The sequence below is a fragment of the Somniosus microcephalus genome, chromosome 27 (assembly GCF_052327205.1).
Source record: "Somniosus microcephalus isolate GS21.2 chromosome 27, FLI_Smic_1.0, whole genome shotgun sequence".
NCBI lineage: Eukaryota > Metazoa > Chordata > Chondrichthyes > Squaliformes > Somniosidae > Somniosus > Somniosus microcephalus.
In genome coordinates, this window is record NC_141013.1 from 12077396 (window position 1) to 12100905 (window position 23510).

Sequence of the window (23510 nt, forward strand, 5' to 3'; positions counted from 1 at the left end):
TGGAATGGCTCCTTAACACTCACTGGCTGACACACGAAAGATGAGGTAACAGTGTCTATAGACCTGTGGTAACATAAATAAGCATGGAACCACACCTTAAAGATAGGATCAGAGAGCGGGTCAAAATTAGATGGTGCGGGGGAGAAATGGCTCCTTGCGTTTGCATACTTGTTAAGTGAATTGGGTGGTTAAAAATGTATAATCATTATTACAAATGTCAACCCTAGCCTAACCCACAAAACATAAGCTGCATGTAAACAGGCTGGAAAATACATTTATCCCATTTTGTCAACGGCAATGAAACTTTGAGATGTGAAAACCATTCATTACCAACTTCATGTAAATAAGGAACAAGTATGATAGACAGTTAGAAATAGGGATCTAAAAATACTGCTTCTTCTCTCTTTCAGATTCCCATTGCTGCCTCTGGCTGCTATACTTTCTCTTTCCACCAGGGAAGGTGGGACTGTGCAAGCTTCAAGCTTCTCCACGGAGGTTAGTTGTATTCTTCTTCTTAAGCAGTCCCTCGGAACTGAGGATGACTTAAAAATGAGTTCGCAGGTGACTGATGAGTCCAATGCGGGACCTACAGTCTCTGTCACAGGTGGGGCAGACAGTGGTTGAAGGGGGCGGGTGGGTGGGGTGCTTGGGTTGATGTGCGCTCCTTGCGCTGCCTGCGTTTGGCTTTCACTTGCTCCCGGCGAAGAGATTCGAGGTGTTCGGCGCCTTCCCGGATGCTTTTCCTCCACTTTGTGCGGTCTTGGGCCAGGGATACCCAGGTATCGGTGGGGATGTTACACTTTTTCAAGGAAGCTTTGAGGGTGTCCTTGAAGCGTTTCCTCTGCCCATCTGGGGCTCTCTTGCCGTGCCGGTGCTCCGAGTAGAGCGCTTGTTTTGGGAGTATTACTTGTATTACTCTTCAATCAACAGACGGAAGGTAGGATTGAATCTCATTGGTTTTCCTCTTGCCCTCTCCTGAGCCCACTGAGATGGGTGTGCGCTGCATCTACAACAACAACTTGCATTTATATCGCGCTTTTAACGTAGTAAAACATCCCAAGATGCTTCACAGGAGCGTTACCAAACAAAATTTGACACCGAGCCATTCAAGGAGATATCAGGATAGGTGACCAAAAGCCCCGGTCAAAGAGGTAGGTTTTAAGGAGCATCTTAAAGAAGGAGAGAGAGGTAGAGAGGTTTAGGGAGAGAATTCCAGAGCTTAGGGCCTAGGCATGGCTGCCAATGGTGGAGCAATAAAATTTGTGAATGCGCAAGAGGCCAGAATTGGAGGAGCGCAGAGATCCCAGAGGATTGTGGGGCTGGAGGAGGTTACAGAGATAGGGAGGGGGTGAGGCCATGGAGGGATTTGAAAACAAGGATGAGAATTTTAAAATTGAGGCGTTGCCAGACTGGGAGACGGTAAAGGTCAGCGAGCACAGGGGTGACAGGTAAATGGAACCCGGTGCGAGCCAGGACATCTAGTGGGATAGCTGAGGCTTGTTGGAGCTGTAGCAATGAGCGCAGGTGAGCCTGGACCTCAATGAGCGATGGACTCAACCTTGGCTTGCGAGTCCAGAACTTTACTATTAGAACTGGACATAGAACATTCTTTTTATCTGTGCATTCTTCGGGAAGTATATTAGTTTTTGAGAATGAAACACTTCACTTTTCAAGCACACCCTGTCCCTGGCCGATATGGGCATTCAACATAAAACTGCCCAATTCTATGCCGAGAGGCCATAAAGATTAATGCAAAAGCAAAATACTGCAGATGCTGGAAATCTGAAATAAAAACAGAAAATGCTGGAAATACTCAGCAGGTCAGGCAGCATCTGTAGAGAGAGAAACAGAGTTAATGTTTCAGGTCAATAACCCTTCATCACAGATGCTGCCTGACCTGCTGAGTATTTCCAGCATTTTCTGTTTTTAATTATAGGCCATAAAGATGTTTGGTTGGGAAGTAGAAAGGTCCCACAGGTACAGTTGGGGGCGGTTTTCTGAGTTTGCTCCTGAAGTATGTCAATGGAATAGAGATAACTTTACTCTATCTAATCCATGCTGTCCCTGACCTGGGACTGCCTGCTGGGCAGTGTACAGGGAGCTTTATTCTACATCCAATCAGTATTGCACTAGATCTGACAGTGATTCATGGGACTGCATAGAGGGAGCTTTACTTTGTATCAAACCGGTGTTGTACCTGACCTGGGAGTGCTTGATGGGACAGTGTAGAGGGCGCTTTACTCTGCATCTAACCTGAGTTATACCTGACCTGGGAGAGCTTGATGGAACAGTGTAGAGGGAGCTTTACTCTGCATCTAACCTTGCCTCTGAGTCAGAAGGTTGTGGGTTCAAGTCCCACTCCAGGGACTTGAGCACATAAATTTAGGCTAACACTCCAGTGCAGTGCTGAGGGAGTGCTGCACTGTCGGAGGTGCCGTCTTTCAAATAAGACGTTAAACCGAGGCCCCGTCTGCTCTCTCAAAAGATCCCATGGCACTATTTTGAAGAAGAGCAGGGGAGTTCTCCCCGGTGTCCTGGCCAATATTTATCCCTCAACCAACATCACTAAAAACAGATTATCTGGTCATTATCACATTGCTGTTTGTGGGAGCTTGATGTGTGCAAATTGGCTGCCGCGTTTCCCACATTACAACAGTGACTACACTTCAAAAGTACTTCATTGGCTGTAAAGTGCTTTGAGATGTCCGGTGGTCGTGAAAGGCGCTATATAAATGCAAGTTTTTATTTCTTTCTAACCTGAGTTATACCTGACCTGGGAGTGCTTGATGGGACAGTGTATTGTGAGCTTTACTCTGCATCTACCTCCTATGTAGAGTAAAACTATATGGTTGGATAGCAGGTGAGGATGGAATCAGGTGCAGTTGGAATATCTCCTCCATGTTTGTACAGCCTGCGAACAATGTCCAGACTGGTGACTTGGACGATGAACAGCTGGTGTCTGTGGAGCTGTACCCCAGCGTGAATCAGCACCTTTAGGGGAACACTAAAAGCAAAGTTTGCCTATAAATTGTGGAAAAGAATAAATGAAGTGTGCTTCAAATATTCCCACACAGCGCAATAAGGGGAAGATTCTCTCAGCATTATTTATAGCACAGTTGTAAATGAGCTCTTTATAAATCTTTACAATTTCGCCACTGATGGCACAGAAAAGATGTCTTACTCTAAGTTTACTTGGCACTGTGACTTTCTAATTAAATGGCAAGAGGATACCCTTAGCTCTGGCCACAATGGTTGCCGATATCCATGTCGACAGATGAAAGTGACATTGCCAGCTATTTGCAACTAGCTGCGAGCCTTCACGATCGGCGAGCAGCTCCTGACATTCCCACATATGGTACAATTAGCACGTTTGCCCAATTTAACAGCAAGACTGGGTCATTAACAAACACACATAGATTTGAACTTTCAGTGCCAGCTGTTTCCTAGCTCAGAGGGGGGATGTGGGGGGTGAACTATAATGACAAAAAGTTAGCAAAACAGAAAAACAAAACTCTCAGCTAGAAAAAATAACACTCTTGTGGAGCAATAGCAGTGGAGACGCACTCTGCACTCCCACGACTCTGTTAGACCGCGTTCCCCCCCCCTCCACACCCAACACCACCACCTCACCATCTGCGGCAGAGGGTTCAACTATCTCCTGAATCTGGGACTCCCTACCTAACCCCTTCCATCTGCACCTGCAAATGTCTCCTCGAAACTTACCTCTTCACCTGTGCTTTTGCTAACCTCTGCTAACTCTCCTTGGAAAGCACCTTGGGGCATTTTGTTATGTTAAAGGTGCCATATGCAGCCAATTTATGAATAGACATTACCAACAAGGAACTCTGCATGCCAGTGAACTTCATTGGTAACTTGACCCTTAGAAGTTGTGGGAAACCTGTTTAATTGATTATCTTGACAAACCAACATCACTGCTCTCTCTAATAGAAAAACAAAATACTGCAGATGCTGGAAATCTGAAATAAAAAGAGAAAATGCTGGAAATACTCAGCAGGTCAGGCAGCATCTGTGGAGAGAGAAACAGAGTTAACGTTTCAGGTCGACCGAAGGGTCATCGTCCTGAAATGTTAACTCTGTTTCTCTCTCCACAGATGCTGCCTGACCTGCTGAGAATTTCCAGCATTTTCTCTTTTTATTTCACTGCTCTCACTGTTTGTTACAAGTCACCATTTATGGAAATATAAGGGTGGGGTCTGCGATCCGGACTTCAGCGGGGAAGCTATGCTCAAAGGGAAGGCGCGTCCGACATAGGGCTACAACGTTTTAGCTCTCATTCTCCATCCTGTGCTCCCTGCCAGCGTGGCTCCCTCCTGGGAGCATGAAATGACCTCCATATTCAGCGCTGATTCGTGCCTCCTCTTGCAACTTGTCATTTGCCCAGTTGAGAGTTCGCAGCCTTGAGGTACTTCTTATTCCGCACATATTTCTTCCTTCAATTTTCTCTACTCCAATGCCCACCCTACACAAATTCCGATTTTTCCAACACTCCGCCATAATCATTGACGTAAGAAAACTACTAGGCCCTTGGTCTAAGTATTAAAAAAGGCTTTAATCAACTGTTTTTCAACATGGAGATCTAGTTGTGTCCTTCACTAGTTCCTGTTAAAGAATGTCCTGAGCAAGCTGGGCCCATGCCCGAGTATTTATACTCTCCCTGAACAGCGCCACCAGCAGGCCGCCCAGTATTACTTCGTAAGTCATTTCCACATGAATGACAAGATTCATGTCACTCATCCTGTCCTGTTCACCTATTTACCCTTATCTTCGCCAACTTCCATTGGCTCCCCATCACCCAATGCACTCAATTCAAAATCCTTACCTTTATCCTCATTTCTAAACCCTTCCATAATCTAGCCTCTCCCTACCTTTGCCACGTCCTCCAGCGCTACAACCCAGCTCATGCCCTTCTGTCTTCTGACTGGCCTCCTGCACACCTTCCCCCCGACACCCAACCACCCCCACCCCCACCATCCAAATCCCTTGTCCCACCACCCTACCACTTTTCCTGCACTTTTAAGAGTCACCTCCAAACCTCTCGTTGACTGAGCATCCAGTCACCCCTGACTTTTCTACTACTGCACACTGTCTGTTTCCCCTCTGTGAAGTATCATTCAAGATCTACTACAGTAAAGGTGCTATATAAATGGCTGTTGTTATTGCGACATTCCCTTAACAATCAATATCTGACACTGTATCAATTAGCCGACCAGTTTGATGTAGACTGCTTTAGCCACAGACTGAAGCTGGGGATTTTAAGCAGAGGCTGAATTGTTGAGTCCTGCTGTATATAATAAGCTCGAGGAACAGCACCTCATCTTTCAATTAGGCACTTTACAGCCCTCTGGGCTCAACATAGAGTGCAACAATTTCAGATCATAACCTCGGCCCCTATCACATATATATATATTTTTTATCCACACTTTTTGTTTGTGCTTTTTTTTTCTTTCCTCCCACTTGGCAGCTGTCCATCATTCTGCCAGCGCAACTCACACTTCATCTAGAGCCATCCTTTGTTTCTTAACCTGTCCCATTACCATCTCCTCTTGCCTTGAATATCTCTTAATGCCTCTTTACTTCTCCTGCCTTCTATCCTATCACAGACCTTCCCTTTTGTTCTTTCATCCCCTCCCCCATTTCCCTGCCCCTAAATATAGAAACATAGAAGATAGGAGCAGGAGTAGGCCATTCGGCCCCTCGAGCCTGCTCCGCCATTTAATGAGATCATGGCTGATCATCCAAACTCAGTACCCTGTCCCTGCCTTCTCCCCATATCCCTTGATCCCTTTAGCCTTAAGAAATATATCGAACTCCTTCTTGAATATATTTAATGAATTGGCCTCAACTGCCTTCTGTGGTAGAGAATTCCACAGGTTCACCACTCTCTGGGTGAAGAAATTCCTCCTCATCTCTGTCCTAAATGGCTTACCCCTTATCCTTAGACTGTGACCCCTGGTTCTGGACGCCCCTGCCATCGGGAACATCCTTCCTGCATCTAGTCTGTCCAGTCCTGTTAGAATTTTATAAGTTTCAATGAGATCCCCTCTCATTCTTCTGAACTCCAGCGAGTATAAGCCCAATCGACCCAATCTCTCCTCATATGTCATTCTTTCCATCCCAGGTATCAGTCTGGTGAATCTTCGCTGCACTCCCTCCATGGCAAGAACATCCTTCCTCAGATAAACTTGCTTTAAAATCTGTTCCTTTTCCTGCTTTTTTCCAGTTCTGACGAAAGGTCCTCGACCTGAAACGTTAACTCTGTTTCTCTCTCCACGGATGCTGCCTGGCCTGCTGAGTTTTTCCAGTGTTTTCTGTTGTTATTTCTGCTGTATATAATGTTGTTCTAAACCTGAATGAAATTTTCCTTTCAATCTTGGATTACTAAGAACCCTAAAACAAGATCCAAACAAGAACACTAATCACCCGGTGCCCAAAGATGCCCATTTTTCAGGTATACTGGCATGGCACTAATGGCTTGCCAACTCTGGTTGGATTTATTCCTGGTGTTTTCATAGAAACATAGAAACATAGAAGATAGGAGCAGGAGTAGGCCATTCGGCCCTTCGAGCCTGCTCCGCCATTCAATGAGATCATGGCTGATCATCCAAATTCAGTACCCTGTCCCTGCCTTCGCCCCATATCCCTTGATCCCTTTAGCCTCAAGAAATATATCCAACTCTTTCTTGAATATATTTAATGAACTGGCCTCCACCGCCCTCTGTGGCAGAGAATTCCACAGGTTCACCACTCTCTGCGTGAAGAAATTCCTCCTCATTTCAGTCCTAAATGGCTTACCCCTTATCCCTAGACTATGACCCTGGTTCTGGACTCCCCGGCCATCAGAAACATCCTTCCTGCATCTAGTCTGTCCAGGCCTGACAGAATTTTATAGGTTTCGATGAGATCCCCTCTCAATCTTCTAAACTCCAGTGAGTATAAGCCCAATCGACACAATCTCTCCTCATACGTTATTCCTGCCATCCCAGGTATCAGCCTGGTGAATCTTCGCTGCACTCCCTCCATGGCAAGAACGTCCTTCCTCAGGTAAGGCGACCAAAACTGCACACAATACTCAAGGTGCAGCCTCATCAAGGCCCTGTACAACTGTAGCAAGACATCCTTTTTCCTGTACTCGAACCCTCTTGCTACGAAGGCCAACATACCATTTGCCTTCTTAACCGCCTGCTGCACCTGCATGCTTACCTTCAGCGACTGGTGCACAAGAACACCCAGGCCTCTTTGCACTTCCCCTTCTCCCAATCTATTGCCATTCAAATAATAGTCTGCCTCCCTGTTTTTGCCACCAAAGTGGATAACCTCACATTTATCCACATTATAGTGCATTTGCCATGTTTCTGCCCAATCACCCAACCTGTCCAAATCGTACTGGAGTTTCACGACATCCTCCTCACAGCTTACCCTCCCACCCAGCTTTGTGTCATCTGCAAATTTGGAGATATTACATCCAATTCCCTTGTCCAGATCATTAATATATATTGTGAACAGCTGGGGTCCTAGGACCGATCCTTGTGGTACCCCACTAGTCACTGCCTGCCACTCGGAAAACGACCAGTTTATTCCAACTCTTTGCTTTCTGTCCGCCAACCAGTTCTCTATCCAAGTCAATACCTTGCCCCCAATCCCATGTGCCTTAATTTTGCACGCTAATCTCTTATGTGAGACCTTATCGAAAGCCTTCACATGACCGCCAGCCTCCATTGTCCCGCCCCCACACTCACGCCATTGGTCGCCCAGTACGTCCATTCTCACCATGCACCGCCTCCCCACACCAATTGGAAAACAAACAGACTCTTATTTCCCTGATTGGATGGTGCACGATTGTCAGTCAAACAGCCTTTTTTTATAAATTCCCATCTCCAAAATTTTTATAACTAATAAAAAACAGAAAATGGAAAAAAACCCACATTTTTTTAATGTCCCTGGAGAGATGGCAACCCTATAGATGAGGAAGATCCCGGGTCTGTGCTGAGTTAGCTGGCATGGTGCTAGTGGTACTACAATTGGCCTGCAGTGTCCCTGTGCCAGGAAGGGTTGAAATCAGACGGCGTTCCCTTTCCCAATCACTGTCCACTGCCTCGTGCTGGAAAGTAAATGTGATTGTGCATAGATGCCAGGAGGGGAGAGGATCCTGTTCAGCTTTGGCAGTGTCAGTTGTGGCTCAGTGGGTAGCACGCTTGCCTTTGAGTCATGAAGGTTGTGGGTTCAAGTCCCACTCCAAGGACTTGAGCACGTAAAGCTAGGCTGACACTCCAGTGCAGTGCTGAGCTGTCGGAGGTGCCGTCTTTCGGATGAGACGTTAAACCGAGGCCCCGTCTGCCCTTTCAGGTGGACATAAAAGATCTCGTGGCACTATTTCGAAGAAGAGCAGAGGAGTTATCCCTGGTGTCCTGGCCAATAGTTATCCCTCAACCAACATCACTAAAAAACAGATTATATGGTCATTATCACGTTGCTGTTTGTGGGAGCTTGCTGTGCACAAATTGGCTGCTGCGTTTCCCATATTACAACAGTGACTCCACTTCAAAAGTACTTCATTGGCTGTAAAGCACTTTGAGACGTCCGGTGGTCGTGAAAGGCGCTATGGAAATGCAAGTCTTTCTTTCTTTGATACTGCCACAGATGTATAGCCTGCTGGCCTCAACATCAACAACTTGCATTTATATAGCACCTTTAACATAGTAAAACATCCCAAGGCGCTTCACAGGAGCGATTATCAAACAAAATTTGACACCGAGCCACATAAGGAGATATTAGGAGCATCTTAAAGGAGAAGAGAGAGGTAGAGAGCAATGTCCCCTGTGAGCTGCACTTTGTTCTGTGTGGCTTATTTCTTTTAATGCGCAGTCCCTTTAAATTTCTGCGCTTGCGCCGTATTTACCGTGTAAAAGCCGGTGAGCGGCCTGCACGGCACCTTTCAGATTACTGTGCAGCCGCGCACCTTACGGGGAACATTGGTAGAGAGGCAGAGAGGTTTAGGGAGGGAATTCCAGAGCTTAGGGCCTTGGCAGCTGAAGGCACGGCCGCCAATGGTGGAGCGATTAAAATCGGGGATGCTCAAGAGGCCAGAATTGGAGGAGTGCAGATATCTCGGCGGGTTGTGGGGCTGGAGAAAGTTACAGAGATAGGGAGGGGGCGAGGCCATGGAGGGATTTGAAAACAAGGATGAGAATTTTAAAATCGAGGTGTTGCCGGATTGGGAGCCGATGTAGGTCAGGGAGCACAGGGGAGATGGGTATGGGTCACTTGGCACTGGGGATCAGCCTGTGGAACTCTGCGACCTGAATCATCAACTTCACATGGGAAAGGGAGAAAAACAGAGAAAATAATTAAAAACAAAATAGTATGCAGCTGCTGGGGATAGTTTTGTGCCATTAGATTGCTGATATGGAAGTCTGATTTTAAACCTTGTAATTATAAAAAACGATTAATTGGATGACTTCCCTCTATTTTGGCTGCAGGAGTAAACCTGGGCTGGGGCCCATGGCAATTTAATGCTACAGAACCTAAGCACTCAAGGGAAAAAGGATTCCCAAAAACATTGCAAGCTAGAAAGGGCTGTTTTCGAGTGATATTAGTCGATTAATGTTTAATGCATCCATATGGCACTTCTCTGTCTGCTACTCCAGCAGATCCATTCAAAATATACGGGCCAACACTTGTGTCACAATAGAGGACAAAGGTTTCCATACAAACATGTTAAGTGTCTGTTCACTGGTATCACTAACAGTAATTTCTAAGCTCATATCTCGTCCAACGGGCAATCCTTCTTTCACCTCCAGCCTCCAACCTCTCTCTCCATTCCACACGTTCAAGTTTTTTGATATTTTAGCAATGCAGTTTCCTTTTAATTTGTAGTTGCTTAAGTCAAATGATCTGTTCATTCCAGTTGGAGTGTGTAAAAGATAAACCCCGCCTGTGTTGTTTTATTTAAATTGCTCAATTTGATATTTCAATATTTGGATAATTCCAATTTCTTTTGAGCAAAAAATGACTTTGAGTTAATAGGTTTTGAGCATATTACTGAAGACAGTGCTGTTCTGAACTTTCCACTGCTGTCCCACTTATCCCACATGCTCTTCCTCCTCATTCATTCTTTCCCGGGATCCCAAACTGTGGAACTCCTTACCCTCCTATCTTCCCTTTTCCTTTCAATCTACAGGCTTGTAAAATCCAAACACGGCATTGCCTAACCACTACTTCCTGATTTAGTACTTATATCAGGGAGCTCCTCGTCACACAAAGAATGATCAACACTTTGAAAGGACTTCCAGATAGAGGAGTGGAGGCAAGAAACAATTGGATACTGCACCGGGGGAACTGTAGCATTTTTCTGAATAGATGAATTAAGATGGGCCGAATAACCTTTCTCCTCTTTCATTGTCAGCCATGGCTCAGTGCGGTAGCACTCGCGCCACTGAGTGAGACGGTTTTGGGCTCCAGTCCCACTCCAGAGACTTGAGCACAAAATCTCAGCTGACACTGCGGTGCAGCACTGAGGGAGTGCTGCATTGTCAGCAGTGCCGTCTTTCGGATGAGTCGTTAAACCGAGCCCTCTCAGGTGGACATAAAAGATCCCATGGCACTATTTTGAAATAGAATAGGGAAGCTCTCCTCGTGTCCTGGCCAATGTTTATCCCTCAACCAACATCACTAAAAACAGATGATCTGGTCATTATCACATTGCTGTTTGTGTGAGCTTGCTGTGTGAAAATTGTCTGTCGCGTTTCCCACATTACAGCAGTGACTACGCTTCAAAAATACTTCAATGGCTGTAAAGCACTTTAGGACATCCTGAGGTCGTGAAAAGCGCTATAGAAATGCAAGTTCTTTTCTTTTTCTTTCTGTCTGTCTTTCTTTCTGCCTTTCTTTCTGTCTTTCCTTCCTTCTTTCTTTCTTTCTGTCTTTCCTCACCATGTACCTAAGATCTTCACCTGGACTTCTCATCAATGTAAGTCTACATTGAGCATTGATAGAGTGGAGGGTATCAATCTGTGTGCAAGTCTTTGTTGTTTAAAGTGAATTTGAATCACTGTGTAACTGTTGGAGGAGCTGGAGGGTGTGATCGAAGTGTAGGCTCACAGATTAGCTATCTGATTGCCTATTTCTGAGTCCGTATGGTTCACACTGAGATCTCATTTGTGTTCAGTATTTTATTGATCGCTGAATGAGTTGCAGTGAGGAGCGCCGGGGCAGCTCATGGGAAATAAAATCAATTGGGAACGTCATGCTGTGCGCAAGTAATAAAGCTTGTGCTGAGGTGTTATCAGAGCAGTTGTGTAGCAGCTATCTTTAAACAGTGAGAGGAGAGAGACAGAATGAGAATCAGAAAGTGATGGATAGATGATATAGGTAGATAGAGGAAAACAAGGAGAGGAATCGAACTAGTGAGCGGGAAACAAGGGAATAGAGGGTAAGACAGAGAAAGAGCCTATCTGTCACACACACTACACTGCGTGCTATTCTCTCGAAAGGAGACTGAGGAGGTGATCTGATATGATTATAAAGGGTTTGATAGGGTAGACTTAGAGAAGATGTTTCCAGACCACGACTAGGGGCCATAAATATAAGATGGTCACTAATAAATCCAACAGGGCATTCAGGAGAAACCTCTTTACCCAGAGAGTGGTGGGAATGTGGAACTCGCTACCACAAGGAGTGGTTGAGGCGAATAACATAGATTCATTTAAGGGGAAGCTAGATAAGCACATGAGGGAGAATAGAAGGTTATGTTAGATGAAGAAGGGTGGGAGGAGGCTCGTGTGGAGCATAAACACCGACACCAAATGGCCTGTTTCTCTGCTGTAAACACTTTATGATGCTGTGTGCTATTCTCTATGTCTTCTTCTTCTTAGGGAGTACCTCGGAACCGAGGATGACTTGCTTCCACACTAAAAATGAGTTCTTAGGTGACTTATGAGTCCAATGCAGGACCTCCAGTCTCTGTCACTGTTGGGGTTGTCCATGAGGGTCCTGACGTTCCAGGTCCCGAACTTCATTTTAAAAGGGTGGAAGATGCCTGTGTGTGAATTCTTTTAATGTGGGGTGGCCGTTGCACACCAGCTACCACACAGGCTTGACAGCAAGGTCCTGGTCCAATGGCAAGGGGATCCAAGATGATTGGAGACCAGGCTCTGCTACATCGGCCTAGCACGCACGCACACACACACACACACACACACACACACACACACACACACACACACACACTCCTACTGTCACCAAAGATCAAAAACCAAAACCAAAAGGCACTAGCGGTGCAGTACATACCTACCCCATCTCCTGCCGCCACACATTGACTTGCCTCTCTATCATTATGGTTTGTCCTCGTCTAATTCTACCATTTTGTGGTTGACGTCTCTGATTTTTGCTTTTCGTTAGTCCCAAGTGTCATATACTTCACAAGGTCGCTCCTTTCACTGCCACTATCGTACTTATATGGGATTATTTCTATCTTTTAGCTTTTTGGGGTAGATACTGGACAGCACTCGAAACCGGTCCAGTATTCTCTATGTAATGCACTGCAATGTATGTAGTGCTTTTAACTGTTTGTATTTTAAAATTATGTCCCTTTGATCTGGACACCGCTTTAGAGGGAAGAGTCATTCCCTACCTGCCGTAACAATCCCCTTCATTATTTGAAACACTGCTTCACATCAGTTTTCACAACGAGCATTGTAGACAAATTCCAGTCACAGTAAATAGGACGAAGTGATCCAAAGCACATTTAGAAATGAGCAAAGAATTTGCTATGCAGAAACTGGAAGGATTAAACAAGCTTCTAGGCCAGATGGGATACATCTGAAAATCCTCAAGGAATTAAACAAGGAAAATAGTGTTGCTTTGGTTGATATTTTTCAGAGCTTCATAAGTAGAAGTACGCAAGTACTGGAGGAGGGTAAATATAGTTCCAAGAAATCGAAATGCATTATTTTGGCACTTACAGGCCGGTTTGGTTGGTATCCATGATGGGATAAATGGTTGAGGGTTTCCATAGGATGCTATAAATGAGCCTTTAAAGAGCACAGGTATCATCGGGCGCAGTCAGCATGGGTTTAGCAGTAACAGACGGTGCCTTGCAGACCCACTGGGATTCTTTGAGAGGCTGACTAAGCCAGTGGATAAGAGTAATCCAGCCAACGTGGTTGCCTTGGATTTTCAAAAAGATGTTTGTCAAAGTTCTTCACATGAGGCTAGTGAGGACTGCCTCACACTCGGGCTCAAGGAATAGGTGACAAATTGTCCTGTTGGTTTGAGAACTGCCTTGGAATGAGAAATGTGAGAAGTCACAGAAAGATTACCTGTAATCATCTGGCAGTGCTCTCTGACTATATATGCTGTGCCTATATGCATCTCTCCACTTCACCTGACGAAGGAGCAGCGCTCCGAAAGCTTGTGATTTCAAATAAAGCTGTTGGACTATAACTTGGTGTTGTGTGACTTCTCACATTTGTCCACCCCAGTCCAACACCGGCATCTCCACATCTTGGAATGAGAAGGCAGAGGATGGTTGTAAATGGATAATGCCCTGCCCCGAGAAAAAAATGTAAGCATTGCATTTTCACAGCGACCCCTGCTATTTACAATTATTAGAGAATGATATCACACATGGGGAAGGGCTTATAATGCAACTTTGGCAGGGGCACAAAATGGCCGGTAGCGGATCATCTGTGGAAAGGAAAATTGGGCATGGTGTAGAATGAGTGGCCGGTCTGCTACTGCCCGTTTGGTGCTCTTGCAGCAGTTAAATGTTACTGCGATGGAGACTATAAAGAAAGAGTTGCATTTATATAGCACCTTTCATGACCACTGGATGTCCCAAAGCGCTTTACAGCCAATGAAGTACCTTTTGAAGTGTGGTCACTCTTGTAATGCAGGAAACACAGCAGCCAATTTGCACACAGCAAGCTCCCACAAACAGCAATATGTTAATGACCATATAATCTGTTTTTTAGTGATGTTGGTGGAGGGATAAATATTGGCCAGGACACCAGGGATAACTCCCCTGCTCTTCTTCGAAATAGTGGCCGTGGGATCTTTTACGTCCACCTGAGAGAGCAGATGGGGCCTCGGTTTAATGTCACATCCGAATGACAGCATCTCCGACAGTGCAGCACTCCCTCAGTACTGCACTGGAGTATCAGCCTAGATATTTGTGCTCAAGTCCCTGGAGTGGGACTTTGAGTGGGACACAACCTTCTGACTCAGAGGCGGTGGTGCTACCAACTGAGTCACAGCTGTCACTGTGGGGACTGATAATGAGTGGAAAGATTATCTTCAGAGACACATGGACCAATTATGCAGATGGTTTCAGTTGTCTCAGGAGGTTTTTAAGCTGGATGAATGTCGGCTGATACACTTGGGTATCAGGAAACACGTGTATAACATGAAATGGTGCCATCTTCTAATTTAATTGACAGTGGCCAAGAAGCTAAAGGGTTTGGGAGTGATCAGTGATCATACTCTGAACCATCTGGTCAATGTCAGGCAGTCGTCAATAAGGAATCTTGAATACTGGAATGCATGTAGAGGCATTGGACTATAATCAGAACAAGCTACACCGACATTACACAAATCAGTGGTGAGGCCAGTTCTGGAGAATGGTCACCCTACCTCAAAAAGGATATAGATGCACTGTCAGAGGTTCTTTGGATGAGATGTTAAACTGAGGCCCTGTCTACCTTCTCAAGTGGACATAAAAGGTCTCATGGCACTATTTGAAGAGGAGCAGGGGGTTCTCCTGAGGTCTTGGCCAACATTTATCTCTCAAACAACACCACTAAAACAGATTATCTGGTCATATATCTCATAGCTGTTTGTGGGACCTTAAAGTGCACAATTTGGCTGTTGCATTTCCCTATGTTACAACGGTGATTGCAATTAAGCGGTATTTCATTGGTTGTAAAGCACTTTGAGATGGCCTGAGAACATAAAAGTTCTTCCTTTCTTACAGAAGAACAACCAGGACAATTGCAGGTTTTAGGGGATGAATTTATGGAACTAATTTATGCTCAAGCGACTAAATTTATTTTCAGTGGCGAGGAGACATAATACAGGTCTTTAAAATTCTAAAAGGTGTTGATGTGATGGGAATAAACAAACTGTTTAACGTGGACAATGAGCACAGGACTAGAGAACACAAGTACAAAATTCATTAGCCTCAAAATAAGGATAGAGATTTAAAAAAAACTTATTTTCCCACAGAATAGAGAAGGTAATTGATTTTGAGTCAATTGGTACTTTTAAAAAGGAACTGAGTCAATATTCATTGAGTAAAAGGATTGATGATTATATAGCGATTTAATGCTGATTCTTGTTATTTCCTCCAGGGGGATGGAGTATAAAAGTAGGGAAGTCTTGCTACAACTGTACAGTGAATTGGTGAGACTACACCTGGAGTACTGCGTACAGTTTTGGTCTTCTTATTTAAGGAGAGATATACTTGCATTGGAGGCTGTAATGTATATACCTTTAAGGGGGGAACTATCTTTTACAGCTCCTGTATACTGCAGTACTGGCAGTGACCACACCTGTATATAGCACTGAGTAGTAATCTGTACAGATCAGTTCCAGTGTGAGCCACGTTGAGTAAACACCTGTTGTACCGTTCTCCTGCAGTCTGTGTCTTATTATACACGGACACAACATTGGCGACAAGGCAAGTTCGAACCTACCTGCAACTCTGCATCACCTCCCGGGGATTCGTTCCTGGAGATCAGTGGATTGGAGGTCAAGGCAACCGCCCAGTCATCCAGCAGAGACTCGAGAATTGCAGGGGAGGCTGTCGAGAGCCAGGCTTGGCTTTCCAGTCGAGGTGGTCCAGCGAAACGGGCTGGCAACAGGTAGTGCGCAGACCCTTCCCGGACATCGGCGGGCTAGTGCCCGACCGAGCGGTACAGCAAAGGGCTGAGCAGCGTCGACGGGGGAGAGAGAGAGAGGGCAGAGCGCACAGGGCGCAGCCGGTGTTCAGGGGCCGAGCAGCGTCGAAGAGAGGGAGAGAGAGGCGCGCAGAAACCCACGAGGCGCCGCCATTGCCACAAGGACCGCTGAGAGCGGCGTTGGCAGCAGCGGGGGAGGAAGGAAAGCGCAGGAGACGCCATTTTAAGCCATTGGGAGACGCCATTTTAAACCACACCCAAAATGCCGAAGAGTGGCAGTATCACCGCATTTGACAATGAAGTCGAAGATTGGACTACATATGTCAAACGACTAGAGGTATACTGCAAGGCAAATGAGGTGTCAGATGACAAGAAAGCGTCGGTATTGTTAAATTTAATGGGTGCAAAGACGTATGGTTTATTACGAAATCTAGTAACCCCAACGAAGCCAATGGAAAAGAGTTTTGAAGACATAGTAACGATACTACAGGAACATTTAAACCCCACACCGCTGCTGATAGCAGAAAGATTCAAGTTTCACAAACGGAACCAGCATAAGGATGAAAGCAATGCTGATTATTTAGCAGAACTGCGCAAACTATCGAAACACTGCCAGTTTGGAGCGGGACTGGCAGATACCTTAAGGGACAAGTTTGTGTGTGGGCTTCAAAGTGAAGGAACCCAGAAACGGCTTTTATCTGAAAAGGACCTTACGCTGGAAAAGGCTTTCAGCATTGCGTTATCATATGAAGCAGCAGCACGGGGCGCTGCAGAGATACAACAGAGACCGCAAGAATATGGCACAAACGAAATGTCATATGGAACAGAGAAGTGCTATCGCTGCGGCAGAACAACACACAACCAGAATGATTGCTGGTTCAAAGACAAAGTGTGCAGACAGTGTGGAAAAGTAGGACACATAGCACGAGTCTGCAGGTCGGGAAAGAAAACCAGCAATAAGAAACCTACCAAAGGAAAGTACAAGAAGGTACATAAGATGACGGAGAATAGTTCAGATGAACAAAAGAGTGATAACGACTCCGAAAGCAGGGAACTGAGTTGTCTGAAACTACATAATGTGATCACAATGGAGGATCACCGAATCATTTGGGTCACTCTCAAGATAGCAGGAGTCCAGGTAAAGATGGAATTGGACACAGGATCAGCCCTAACAGTCATAAACCGACGGGACTACGAGCGGCTATTCTCACACATACCCTTGAGAGACACAAAAATTATTTTGAAGACGTACACGGGGCAAAAAGTCTACCCCAAAGGAAAAATAAGGGTGACCGTTATATATAACGGTAAGGAAACACCAAAACTAGACCTGTATGTATTGCAAGATGGAGGACCACCATTACTGGGACATGAATGGATCCGGAAAATACATCTGGATTGGCATTCCATACAGGCACTGACTGTGGCTGACAAAAAGAATGACGACGTCACACCTGGGCGACTGTCAAAGATCCTAACTGACGCGAAGGAAGTGTTCCAGCAAGGACTCGGAACACTAAAAGGCATGACAGCGACGATTAAAATTGAGGAAAACGCAAGCCCAAAATTTTTTAAGGCCAGACCGGTACCTTATGCGATCCGCCCAGCCGTTGAAGCAGAGCTGGAGAGTCTGGAACGTTCAGGTGTACTGTCCAAGGTAGACTGGAGTGAGTGGGCTACACCCATCGTCCCTGTGATGAAAAAGTCATTGAGCAGCACGCCTGGGGAACCAAAGAAGGTTCGCATCCGTGGGGACTTTACGGTAACAGTGAACCCGGTCCTTCACACCGTACAATATCCACTTCTGCGGATTGAAGATATTTTCGCCTTGCTATCTGGAGGGAAACGCTTCACTAAGATTGATCTGGCCCAGGCGTATCTGCAAATGGAGGTAGAAGAAGCATCAAAAAAATGCCTCACAATCAACACCCATAAAGGTCTCTACCAATACAACCGGCTGGTATTCGGGGTAGCATCAGCTCCGGCTATTTGGCAGAGGGCAATGGAACAAGTCCTGCAAGGGATCCCAGGGACCCAGTGTTATTTGGACAACATCCTGGTCACGGGCGAAAATGACACTGATCACCTTGCCAACCTGGAGCAGGTGCTCACTAGATTGCAGGAATATGGGCTCCGAGCTAACTGCCCTAAATGCGAGTTTTTTAGAAAACAGATCTCGTATTGTGGCCACGTTATCGATAAAGAGGGGTTACATAAGTCCCCAGAGAAGATTGAGGCAGTAGTCAAGGCTCCAGCACCGGAAAATGTGTCACAACTGAGGTCGTTCCTCAGGCTGGTAAACTACTACCATAAGTTCTTGCCAAATTTGTCTACAATACTACACCCACTGAACACCCTACTGCAAACTGGGGTGCCATGGAAGTGGAGTGACGAATGTAGATGAGCTTTCCAGAAGAGCAAAACACTAATCACATCGAAAGAGGTATTGGCCCATTACAACCCAGCATTACCAATTCGGTTGGCATGTGATGCGTCACCCTACGGCATTGGAGCGGTGCTGTCGCACAAATTCTCGGATGGCTCAGAGAGGCCAATAGCCTTTGCGTCACGATCACTAACCTCAGCCGAGCGTAACTACGCCCAGATTGACAGGGAGGCCCTCAGCCTAGTGTGGGGAGTGAAAAAGTTCAATCACTATCTGCACGGGCAGAAATTCACCTTGCTGACTGATCACCAGACTCTTGTCTCCATTTTTAATCCGAAGAAGGGCGTTCCGCTGATGACTGCGCAACGACTACAAAGATGGTCACTTTTTCTAGGGGCACACCACTATGAGATTGAATATAAGGGCACGAAACAGCATGGAAATGCTGATGGGCTATCACGCCTGCCACTTCCTACTGCGGAGGAAGCACCAGCAGTGGATCCTGTCGAAATATTCCATTCGACTATAGTTGAATACCTACCGGTAACTAACGCTTGTATCGAAAAGGAAACCCGAAATGACCTGACACTGTCTCGGGTATATGATTTGACGGTGAAGGGATGGCCAGCACATGGCGACTCACTGTTGCCAGCATTCTCGACAAGGAGAGAACAGCTGTCAGTGTGCCGGGAAACCTTGATGTGTGGATCCCGAGTGGTAATTCCACCCAAGTTAAGGGATAGAGTGCTCAATGAGCTTCATGAGGGTCATCTGGGAGGGGTAAAAATGAAAAGCCTAGCCAGGGCTTATGTGTGGTGGCCGGGAATCGATAAACAAATCGAGGACCTGACCAAGAGCTGCTCAGGATGCCAGAAAGTCCAAAATGCACCACCACAGGCCCCTCTACACCCATGGGAGTGGCCCTCATCTCCATGGCAACGGGTGCATATTGATTTTGCTGGTCCATTCATGGACTCAATGTTTTTAATATCCGTGGATGCGCACTCGAAATGGCCTGAGGTCATCAAAATGTCCTCCACCACCACGGAGAAAACTATTGCAGTCCTATGGACCATTTTTGCCAGGAATGGCTTGCCAGAACAGATTTGCTCCGACAACGGACCACAGTTTGTGTCCGAAGAGTTCCGGAGGTTCTTGAAAAAGAATGGGGTAAGGCATTACACATCCGCCCCGTATCATCCAGCCACAAATGGATTGGCTGAGAGGTTCGTACAAACCTTTAAGAAGGCAATAAAGGCTATGTACAATGACAACATTCCACTGCAGCACAAGATGGACAATTTCCTGTTCGCCTACCGGAATGCGACACATGCAGTCACCAACCAGGCCCCAGCCATGATGTTCTTTAACCGAAGGTTAAGATCTCGCCTGGATTTGCTCAGACCAAACGTACGAAGAGATGTTGAGAGTAAGCAATTCCAGCACATCCATGAGAAGCCAACAAGGAGCTTCAATGTAGGGCAACCAGTCTTGGCCCGCGACTACCGAACCGAAAAATGGCAGCCAGGAACGATATGCACACGGCAGGGCCCACTAATGTACACAGTGGACGTTGGGGAGAGCATCGTGAGATGCCATGCTGACCAGATCCTAGAGTCACAGGAACAAGTCAACCCCATGCCTCGCCCATACGTACCTGGTGATGAACCCGACGTACAGGTCGCATCTACCCCAGAAACAGTAGCATCGGAAGCTGATGAACCAACCGACAACAGGGGGCCAGAATCGCCTCCGCACCAAGAGCAAGACACTCGGGAAAGGCGCTATCCAGAAAGGATCAGGAAGCCTCCCCAAAGACTGAATATATAAATAGACTATTTTCAGCTAATGTTGCATGTTAAAAGTGTTAATTGTAATTAGTTTGATATTTAATTGTTAAATGAGTGTTATGGTACTGTTAATCTAAAAGGGGTGGAATTGTAATGTATATACCTTTAAGGGGGGAACTATCTTTTACAGCTCATGTATACTGCAGTACCGGCAGTGACCACACCTGTATATAGCACTGAGTAGTAATCTGTACAGATCAGTTCCAGTGTGAGCCACGTTGAGTAAACACCTGTTGTACCGTTCTCCTGCAGTCTGTGTCTTATTATACACGGACACAACAGAGGCAGTTCAGCGAAGGTTCACTAGGATGATTCCTGAGATGAAGGGGTTGTCTTATGAAGAAAGGTTGTGCAGGTTGGGCCTATACTCATTGGAGTTTAGAAGAATGAGAGGTGATCTTATTGAAACATATAAGATACTGAGGGGGCTCAACAGGGTAGATGCAGAGAAGATGTTTCCCCTCATGGGGGAATCTAGAACTCGGGGGCATAGTTTCAGAATAAAGGGTCGCCCTTTTAAAACTGAGATGAGGAGGAATTTCTTCTCTCAGAGGGTTGTGAATCTGTGGAATTCTCTTCCCCAGAGAGCTGTGGGGGCGGAGTCATTGAATATATTTAAGGTGGAGGTAGACAGATTTTTGAACAATAAGGGAGTCGAGGGTTATGGGGAGCGGGCAGGGATATGGAGCTGAGCCCAAGATCAGATCAGCCATGATCTCATTAAATGGCAGAGCAGGCTCGAGGGGCCGAATTGCCGACTCCTGCTCCTAGTTCTTTTGTTCTTAGTGGAGAAATTCAGGGGGAAAGAAACTAACCGAATCGAATTGGCCGCCCACTTTACACTCTACCTGATTTTACTTTCCATTGAAGGTGGCCGGTCCAATCCTGTTAGTTTCGTGTGGGTGGGTTAGGCTGAAATTGCTCCCTTAATGTTTCCTAAAATAAGGGATCAGCAGTTGGTTTGGGGGTTGTGGGTGGAGGAGGAAGACAAGGAAGTCTATGACACGAATTAAGTCAGTTGGTTAAGCTCAGGGAAGGTCTTATTACTTGGGCAAGCCACAGCTAACCTGATACAGAATTTACACTGGAACAGCCATCCTCCATGGAGCAGGTGTATCCCTCAACCTCTGACACAGATTCTGACTGTTCTGATGCTTTATAGGAAATCAGGCCTGCTTAGACCACTTATTGCATTATATACACACCTGCACTGAGGCATTTAAAAGCCGGTTACCGAAAGGTTCAAGGTGACCTTTGTTGCTAAATGAAGCTTTGAGGATAGGAGGTCTATCTATACCTCTTGTACAAAACCAGATTTAGTTCAGCATTCTCAACAGCTCAGTTTGATACATGCACCACCGATGGGCCACACGGGTCAGAAAAGGCCCAAGTTCAACCAGCGACTGTTGCTAGGAGGTGTAGGCATTGGGTGAGGCATCTGGTGCATTCCATTGTCAAATCCCACTGTCTAAGTTCACACATGAAGAATTGCCACTTGGATGAGGTATAACCAGGGCATTTGGACCAACCTTGTCCTCACCGCAAGTGCATACATCTGCACGTTCCAGCAGGTGTAACTGGAGAGTGATCGTGACCAAACATACTGGCAGATTTTTCTGATCCTTAGACTGGAAGCTTGGGGCCAATTGTAGGTCCTATTCCATGCCCTTGTTGCCACTAGACATGACTATTCCAATGCTCTCCTGATCAACATCCCACCTTGAACTCTCTGTAAACTTGAGCTCAATCAAAACTCTGCTGCCTGTATCCTAACTCGCACCACGTCCTGTTCATCCATCACCCCTGTGCTCGCTGACCTACATTGGCTCCCGGTCCCGGCCATGGCTGGATTTAAAAATTCTCATCCTTGTTTTCAAACCCCTCCCAATATCTGTAACCTCCTCAACCCTACAACCCTGTGAAATATCTGCATTCCACCAATTCTGGCCTCCTGCGCATCCCCAATTTTCATTGCTCCACCATTGGCGGCCGTGCCTTCAGATGTCTAGGCCCCAAGCAATGAAATTCCTTCTTCTTAAGCAGTCCCTCGGACGACTTGCTTCCACATTAAAAATGAGTTCTCAGGTGACTGATGAGTCCAATGCGGGACCTACAGTCTCTGTCACAGGTGGGGCAGACAGTGGTTGAAGGGGCGGGCGGGTGGGGTGCTTGGGTTGACGTGCGCTCCTTGCGCTGCCTGCGCTTGGCTTCCGCTTGCTCCCAGTGAAGACACTCGAGGTGTTCGGCGCCTTCCCGGATGCTTCTCCTCCACTTTGTGCGGTCTTGGGCCAGGGATTCCCAGGTGTCGGTGGGGATGTTACACTTTTTCAAGGAGGCTTTGAGGGTGTCCTTGAAGCGTTTCCTCTGCCCACCTGGGGCTCTCTTGCTGTGCCGGAGCTCCGAGTAGAGCGCTTGTTTTGGGAGTCTCGTATCGGGCATGCGGACAATGTAACCCGTCCATCGGAGCTGATCGAGCGTGGTCAAAGCTTCGATGCTGGGGATGTTGGCCTGAGCAAGAACACTGACGTTGGTGCGCCTATCCTGCCAATGGATTTGCAGGATCTTGCGGAGACAGCGTTGGTGGTACCTCTCCAGTGCTTTGAGGTGCCTGCTGTACATGGTCCATGTCTCTGAGGCATACAGCAGGGCTGGTGTCACTGCTGCTCTGTAGACCATGAGCTTAGTGCCGGGTTTGAGGTCCTGGTCTTCAAACACTCTCTTCCTCGGGTGACCGAAGGCTGCACTGGCACACTGAAGACGATGTTGGACTTCGTCATCGACGTCTACCCTTGTTGACAGTAGGCTCCCAAGGTATGGAAAGTGGTCCACGTTGTCCAAGGCCTTGTCATGGATTTTGATAATTGGGGGGCAGTACTGTGTGGCGGGGGTAGGTTGGTAGAGGACCTTTGTCTTACAGATGTTTAGTGTAAGGCCCATGCTCTCGTACACTTCAGTGAAGGTGTTGACGATGGTTTGGAGTTCGACCTCCGAGTGAGCGCAGATGCAAGTGTCGTCTGCATACTGTAGTTCGACGACAGAGGATGGGACGACCTTGGATCTGGACTGGAGGCGACGGAGGTTGAACAGTTTCCTGTTTGTTCTGTAAATTAGCTCCACTCCAGTGGGGAGCTTACTGAGGGTGAGATGGAGCATTGCAGCAAGGAAGATCGAGAAGAGCGTTTGTGCGATGACACAGCCTTGCTTGACCCCGGTTCATACGTGAATTGGGTCTGTGGTGGAACCGTTGGTCAGGATCACGGCTTGCATGTCGTCGTGAAGCAGGCGGAGGATGGTGACAAACTTTTGAGGGCAGCCAAATTTGAGGAGGACACGCCATAATCCCTCACGGTTGACAGTGTC

At 46.5% G+C, this 23510-nt stretch overlaps 1 long non-coding RNA gene across 1 annotated transcript in view; it reads left to right on the forward strand.

Annotated features, from left to right (window-relative positions):
* The window catches only part of LOC147099974 (uncharacterized), a 36086-nt gene that overhangs the window by 2855 nt on the left and 9721 nt on the right, over window positions 1-23510 (forward strand). Inside the window, exon 2 of the long non-coding RNA XR_015073790.1 lies at window positions 411-495. This is a non-coding gene — a long non-coding RNA (uncharacterized LOC147099974). The remainder of the gene's footprint in view (window positions 1-410; window positions 496-23510) is intronic.